The sequence below is a fragment of the Equus przewalskii genome, chromosome 9 (genome assembly GCF_037783145.1).
Source record: "Equus przewalskii isolate Varuska chromosome 9, EquPr2, whole genome shotgun sequence".
In the NCBI taxonomy this organism is placed as follows: domain Eukaryota; kingdom Metazoa; phylum Chordata; class Mammalia; order Perissodactyla; family Equidae; genus Equus; species Equus przewalskii.
In genome coordinates this window covers 23,170,532-23,178,676 of record NC_091839.1, presented here as the reverse complement: position 1 = coordinate 23,178,676, position 8,145 = coordinate 23,170,532, and the positions used below count along the sequence as shown (strand labels likewise).

At 44.6% G+C, this 8,145-nt stretch overlaps 1 pseudogene; it reads right to left on the bottom strand.

The window, feature by feature from the left end:
- Positions 1–1,721: 1,721 nt before the first annotated feature.
- Positions 1,722–3,221, bottom strand: LOC139073698 (leukocyte immunoglobulin-like receptor subfamily A member 5; annotated as a pseudogene).
- Positions 3,222–8,145: the final 4,924 nt, after the last annotated feature.

The following is an 8,145-nucleotide window of genomic DNA, read 5'->3' as shown; positions in this document are numbered from 1 at the left end:
GAAGGGCTACTTGGAAGCACACAAATCTTCCCTCCTAGCCAAATAACAATATAAATCAGAAGCCATGTCACATCTTTGGTCAAATGGTAGATTACCACAGACTTAAAAGATGCAGGAATGATGGTGCTCATCCTGGATTCTATACTCAGCCAACTTCAAGAGTGAAGGTGAAAATTTCATCAGTGGGTTAATCCCTAAGCTCAGCAGCACTTAGGACAGCTCTGGTCTGATGAGGATCCTACGGCAGACAAAACTCCTCAGGGACGTGGGGAAACTTCTCATAGACCTACAGGGAACCATGTTCTTTTTATCGCATTTCTTTTTATTGAAGTAAAATCCACATAACAAAGTATTGTCCTTGGTAAAGCACATAATTCACTGAAATTTAGTAAATTCACGATGTTGCAACCACCACTTCCATCTAGTTCCAAGAGATTATCCTCACCCCAAAGGAAAGATGAAGCAGTCAGTCTCCACTCCCTCCTCCAGCTTAGCCCCTGACAAGCACAAATCTGATTTCTGTCTATTTGGGTTTTTTTCTTCTATCTGTTTTGTATAAATGGAATCCTACAAAATGTGACCTTCTGTGTCTGGTTTCTTTTACTTAGTTTCATATTTTTGATGTTCACCCACACTGTACTATGTATCAGTACTTCTCTCCTTTTATGGTTGAATAAAAGTCCAGTATGATGGAGATACCACATTTTGTTTAACAAAACTTGTCCAGAGCATGAAGGTGTGTATAGGTGTGGATCCAAACCCACCTTGCAAGATATACCCTCATTTCATAGCGGTGAGAAAAGAAAGGGCAGTCAGGAAGAGTCAGCAGTGGTAGGGAATTCAGATCTCATTTCTGAGTCTCAGTGGAACACACTTTGGCAGTGCCCCACGAGGTCAGAACAATTTTCTCTCCAATTCAGAATTAATGGAGCTCTTGTGCATTCTCTGTTCAATATGGGATACAGGACCATATAAGCTGAATCCCTTGGAGATGCGAATATCCACTTACTTAACAGCTGAAGACTCAGGATCCAAAGATAAGAAGTTGGTCATCATGGGCTCCTGATGTTGGGAGCACAAAGAATGAAAGTCTGGGGCTGCCCCCCTTTTCACTCTAGCTCAACTAGTTTATTGGGTGCTTCATCATCCATTTAATCTCTCATATATACGCATATTTTTTCCAAAAGGCAGTGTTAAGTCAGTGATTCATCAAGACAGTGTTTCTGATTTTCTGGAGTGTGGACGTAGTTGAGTAGACCAATAACAAACACGTAAACCCACATCAGATGAAATATATTAGTTACATGGGTAAAATAACTATTTTAAACTGAGGATTATATAATCATGTTTATACTTACATGTGTAAACATCTTTATATAAATATATGACATATAAGTAAACTTCTAGATATATGTAAGGTAAGTGTATGTGTGCATATTGAGAGAGAGCGAAGGATTTAGTAGATAAGAAGGAGGCAGGTCTGTTCTGAGGAATGTAATCAGTGAAGTTCATTCTTGGAGATGACATTTAAGCTGATTCCTGACAGAGGAGAAGGAGCCTGAGAGGAGACACCTGAAGACACTCCTTTCTTCCTGAGTCTCCAGCTCTCACTGCATCTCACTCTCTGTGTCTTTGGCCTCAGTATCCCTGGGATTTTGTCATCTCATCATGCCACCAGGGACCCTCTTGAGGACCTGTCCCAAACACTAAGTCATTCATGGTCAAGAAAGAGACTTCCTCACCTGGGACCAGGGGCTCCAGGGGTCACTGAGGTGTGACCACACCTGGGGGTTTTTCCTGTCATAGCCATAGCATCTGAACATCCACCTGTGGCTGGGGGTCACGGGGTCCACAGGGCACATGGCCTGGGACTGCCCATTAAGGTTTAGCTGTGAATCCAAGGTCCAGAAGGGCTTGTGTTCTCCTTCCTTAGTCAGAACAAACCTGTCAAATCCCCACCATGAGCCACACTGGAGGGTCACATTCTCTCCTGAGGTCACCACATGGCTCGGCAGGGCTGAGAAGGTTGGTTTGCTGTAGAATCCCAGGAGAGGAGGAGGCAGCGTGTTAAATGGGGCTCGCAGCTCCCTCATATCCCCCAGGCTGGGCTGTGAGAAGTGACACATGCCTGAGAGCAGATCCCCTTCCTGAGGAAAGATCCTGAGGCTAGGACCCCTCTCACCTGTCACCACCAGCTCTCTGTACTCTGATCAGCCAGTGGGGCTGAGATAGTAACAGCGCTATCGCCCTGCATATAGATCTGTCATGTGTGGGATGGAAACTTGGTCTTGGTCTTGTCCCAGGCTCCAGTGGGTCCTTTCTGTCCTAGAACTCCAGGCTTCCCTCTTTATCCAGATGGTACTCCTGGATCTCTAAGGTCCCCTGACACCAGATGGTCACGGGCCTCCCCCAGGGGATCACAGAGCCTGGCTGAGTCCAGATGGTGGGTTTGGGGAGGGTCCCTAGAAGGAAATCAGAGGCTGAGTCACCAGAAATCCCCTACTCCCAGTTCTCCAGCTCTCAGCCCCAAGATCTTCACAGATGTCCCCCTATCTCTCAGCCCAGAGCTACTGTTCTCAGTCCCCAACTGCTCAAGGGTAGCCCTTCGTCCCCAGTGAGGAAGTAGGATCTGGGACACCTGGAGACAAACTCATCTGTCTGCACTGGGTTCCTTGGGCTCACACTCCGCCCTAGAGGAGAGTTCTCTGTGAGAGATTGGCCGCTGGATCCTGAGCAGACCCTCTCCTTCCCATGAGCCTCCTGAGTCCTAGGGACTCGTGACAAACCAGGGCCTGGCTGTTAGACTAGGTCCCTCCAAGACTAGGGCTTCCCCTCTCCCTCTTCAAATCTCTGAGGCACAGCAGGGTTGTGAGGGTGGGCATCATGGCATCCTTTCCCTCTGGTCCCAGATGTGCAGATGGAGGAGACCCGGGTTCCTGGCAGGACAGACAGATGCACAGGGTGTCGCCACTCAGAGGCTGGTCCTTCCCGTCACAGGTTTGCCATGTCAGCAGCCCCACAGGAAGGGGAACTGTCTCTTCTCAAGAGCCTGGCTCTAGTTTCCAGAGCAGATCAGCAAATATACCCACAGACGACCCTTCCAGGTGAGGGAGATCCAGGCCATGCACTTCCCTCTCAGAACCTCTTCCATGGGGTCTCCTTCATCCTCAGCCCATCCATCAGAACATCCTTGTGGGGTCCTCACCATGGACAGTGGTCATACAGCCCTGGAGATACTTCAGGGAAGATGCAGGTTCCAGATGCACTGCAGAGCTCAGATCGGCAGAGACACACACTCAACATCTAACTGTACAGTTCAGGTTGAGATCATTGTGACAATGAGCACAAAGAAGGAATACAGTGAAATAAAGGAAGAAAACATGACTTCTTTCCTGGCCCTGGAGTGTGGGCTTTATTTCTAACACAGTCTCCTTCAGGGACTTCTCTTTTTTTCTTGCAACAGCATGTGCCCCCATCTCTCTGCAAACAAACCACTGAGTCATCCCTGCATCCTCAGTGCCCCTTGTTCCCTTGGGCAGAGCCTCTCCTCATGCTGGGGTTCTGTCTTCAGCTTTAGGGGACAATGAGTCGGTTAGGGCTCTGATTTTTCCAAGAAGTTTGATCTTTATTTAAATATTTGTCTACCACCCCCTACCTATGTGGATGAGCAGTAATATTGCAATCAGAATTTTTCCCCATTTTAAAAGTTATTTTGAATGTGAGTTTATGTAGGAGACTGAATTGCAATTTTCCTGTCTTGAAATATCCTTGTCAGGTTTTCATGCTGGCCTATGAAAATATGTGGGAATGTGTTTGCTCTATAAAAATGTCCATAAGACTAGTGTTTAATCTTTCGTGGTATTTGGAAGAATTCAACTGGGAATCTTGTCAGATCTTGGGTTAATTTTGTGGGGTGTTTTTAATTTTTAGACATAATTTATTTAATAGCTCAAAGACAATTCAGATTTTCTATTTATTATCGAGAGTGTTTTGGAAAAATTTGGAGGGATTAGTCCATTTTATCTAAATTGGATAAAGTTCTTCACATGGTCCATTTATATCCGTTGTGAAAGGATTTCAATCTGAAATGGAACTGGATGGAATACATGAAAGGGAGAATCCCACACATTCACCATCAGGAAAATGAAACTTAAGGACTGAAAGATTGATTTCTCATAAATGCCAGATTTACAGAAAATGGAAACTTATCCTTCAACCAATGAGCATCCATCAAGAACCACTCCCCATCCTCAAGTGAATGAACTTGCTGCTTGGACACTAACTAAATGCCCCTCTCTGTGCACTCCTTGCCCATAAATACAGCCCACCCCAAACCCTCAAAGTCCTCACCTGCAGATTCTTACCATTTGAGTGTTGAGAACAGCAATCCCTCCGCTATTCCTGAGTAAACTCAATTTTTGGTAACTGGAGCTTATCTCAATTTACCACTTTATTTAGGCTGGAACTGTAAAACACTGCAGGATCTGTAGTGATGTCTCTTATTTCATGTCAGATATGAGTAATTTATGCCTTATCTCTATTTCTTATCAGTGTTCCTAGGATTTTACACATTTTAAGAATATTCAATAATAAATATTTTGGGCTTTATTAATCTTATGGATTGAACGCTTGTGTCCCCACAAATTCACATGCTGAAACCTTAACCCACCATGTGGCTGTATTTGGAGGTGAAGCCTCTAAGAAAGTAATTAAGGTTAAATGAGGAGATAAGGGTGGGGCTCTGATTTGATAAGAATAGTGTCCTTCTAAGAAGAGACACCAGAGAGTGCTCTCTTTCTCTCTGTGTGTCTCTTTCCAGGTTCCCACAGTGAGGAAAGGTTATGTGAACCACAGCAAGAAGGGGCTGTCTACAACCCTAGGAGAGAGCCTCCACCAGACATCAACCCTACTGCTCCTTGACCTGGGACTTCCAGTCTCCAGAACTGTGAGAAAATAGATTTCATTGTTTAAATCACCCAGTCTATGATATTTTGTTATAGAAGCCTGAGCAGAAGAATACAGTCATGCACCACATTAGGACGTTTTGGTCAATGGTGGACCAAGTATATCATGGTGGTCCCATAACATTAGTACCACATAGTCTAGACATGTAGTAGGCTGTACCATCTAGGTTTGTGTAAGTACACTCTATGATGGTTGCACAATGAAGAAATCACCTAAAGATGCATTTATCAGTCAGAAGCTGTCCCCATCATTAAGCAAATATTGATGTGGGGTCGGTGAGCTGAGGAGTCGAAAGAAAGATTTCTTAGACTCTTAAGATCTGGCAGTAGTGCTCTTTTATTTAGAGAATAGAATAGCAGGGGGACAGGACCCATGGGCAGTCAGAGCTTCTGCTGCGTGGGGACAGCACCCATGGGCAGTCAGAGATGCTGCTGGCATGGGGAGCTGCTGCTGCTGCCGCTGGCATGGGGACAGCACCCATGGGCAGGCAGAGCTGCTGCCGGCGTGTTGCTGCTGCTGCTGCCACCGCTTCTGCTGCAAAGTTGAGTGGAAAGTAAGGCTAAATTTAAGGCATAGGTATGTGAGTTATCTCTTTGCAAGACAAAGGAAAGAATGTGTAAAAAAGTTAAAATGGATGGGGCTGGCCCTGTGGCTGAGTAGTTAAGTTCGCGCGCTCTGCTGCAGGCAGCCCAGTGTTTTGTTGGTTTGAATCCTGGGCGCGGACATGGCACTGCTCATCAAACCACGCTGAGGCAGCATCCCACATACCACAACTAGAAGAACCCACAACAAAGAATATACAACTATGTACCGGGGGGCTTTGGGGAGAAAAAGGAAAAAATTTTAAAAAATAAAATAAAATCTTAAAAAAGAAAAAGTTAAAATGGTATCAGTGCCGGTAGGGTCCAGCCATTGGGTGGTCCCATAACTTTTAGATAAGAATCAAATTGGATTAAGTAAAGGTCAGAAGCTACCACCCTAAATCAGTTACATGAGGTTGCCAGACAGTAACCAACTTAAGTTCTTGCCTCTGGCATTGATTAAGAGTTTCTAGAGATAAGACCATCTTCCTTCTTCCTGGCACAGAGAGGGAGGCATCTTCACAGATAGAGGTTTCCCTTAGAAATGTAAATGTTTCCCAAGAAAGGGACAAGCAAATTCCACTCCTTGGAACCTGCTTCTCATCTGTAGTTTTAAAATTAACCAGCCTAAAAATCCTCATCAATATGACTGTATGGATTTTGGTACTGAGATGTGGGGAGCTGCTGTAACAATGACCTAAAATGTGGAGGCACTTTGGAACTAGTAATGGGAAGAGGGTGGTGGAGTTTTGAGGTGCAGAATAGAAAGACTTTATGTGCTGTGAATGGAATGTTGGTAGATACATGGACGTTAAAGGAGATTCCATTGAGAGGTCAGGAAGAAAAGAAGAGAGCTGGAGAAAAAGCCTTCATCTTCTCAGAGAATACATGATTAATCATGAACAGAATGTTGATAGAAATGTGGATGGTAAAGTCTGTTCCAGTGAAAGCTCAGACGGAAATGAGGAACAAGTTATTGGACAATGGAGAAAAGGCAATCCTTGTTATAAAATGGCAAAGAACTTGGCTGGAATTGCAGTCTGATGCTTGTAGAAGATAGAACTTAAGAGCCACAAAATTATATATTTCGTTGAAGAGATTCCTAAGCAAAATGTTGATGTGTGTCCTGGGTCCTCCTGACTGTTTACAGTACAATTCAAGATGAATGGAAGAATGAATTGTTAAGCAAATGGACCCAGAACTTGGGTCCATTTGAAAAATTCCCAGCTGTCCATATTGCAGGAAATGAGAAGATATGTTTGGGAGACAACTCCAAAGGTAAGGATGGACTATCAGTCAGTTAAGAGGTGAAAAGATTGCAGGAGAAACAGCCACCTTGAACTGAAGGGGATGGAGAGGGGAGAAAAAGGATAAAAAATGCCAGATTTCTTATATCTACAGGATGAGACCATAGGGTTATTTGGCTGCAAATATGTGCCCTTCTTCGAGAAAAGGGAATGATGACCCCAAAGGCAGTTCAGAGGTCATCAGAGCTGCCTCCTTGGTTTCAATGGTTGGGTCCCTGCCTCCATTTCAACAGGGCAGTTGGCCTCCTCTCCAGCCTTGAAAGTGGGGCCTCACAGAGAGACAAAGGGGCCACACTACTCCACTGAGCCATAGAGGTGACACTGGTGCCCCAGAGGGCCTGGAGGGCAGAGTTCCCAACCAGAGAGGATTATTCTGGAACCTTAACATCTAGTGGAAGTTGCCTTGCTATATTTTGAATGTTCTTGGAACCCATCACCCCTGTCTTCTTTCTAATTTCTTCCTGTGGGAACGGGATTCTCTCTTCTATCATGGCCTCAGCACTGCATTTTGAAAGCACATGACTTGACTGGGTCACAGGTCACAGGTCACAGCTGCAGAGGAATCTTTCCCTTGGATGAATCTACCCCTGAGTCTCACTCATGTCTGATTTAAATGATATTTAGATGAGACTTTGGGTTTTATACTTGATAGTTGATGCTGGAGTGAGTGGAGATTTGGAGGGACTACATGGATGGAATGAATATATTCTGCATAGGAGAAGACCATGAATTTGGGGGGTCCAGAGGTGGAATGTCCTGAACTGAACACTTGTGACCTCCCAAAATTCATATTGAAGCCCTAATCCCCAGTGTGCCTATATTTGAAAAGGGCACCTCAAAGGAAGTAATTAAGGATAAATGAGATCATAAGGGTGGGGTCCTGATCAGATGGGTTAGAGCCCCTATAAGAAGAGACACCAGAGATCTCTCTCTCCATCTCACACACACAAAAGAAAGGCCATGTGAGCAGAAGAGAGAAGGCAGCCATCCACAACCCAAGGGGACAGTCCTCAAAGGACACCAACCTGCCGACACCTTGGTCTTGGCCTTCTCGACCTCCATAACTGTGAGCAAATAAATTTCTGTTGTTTAAGCCACCCATCCTACAGTATTTTGTTGTAGCAGCCAGAACAGACTGAGACAACTGATTTCTCTCTTTTTATTCTTTCCTCATAAATATTTGTTCTTTTTATTATATTCTTTCATCCACTGTCTTGGGATGAATTTGCTGCTCTTTTTTTCTAATCACTTCAAATGTTCACCTAGGTTGCTCATGTTCAGGCTTTCTTCTC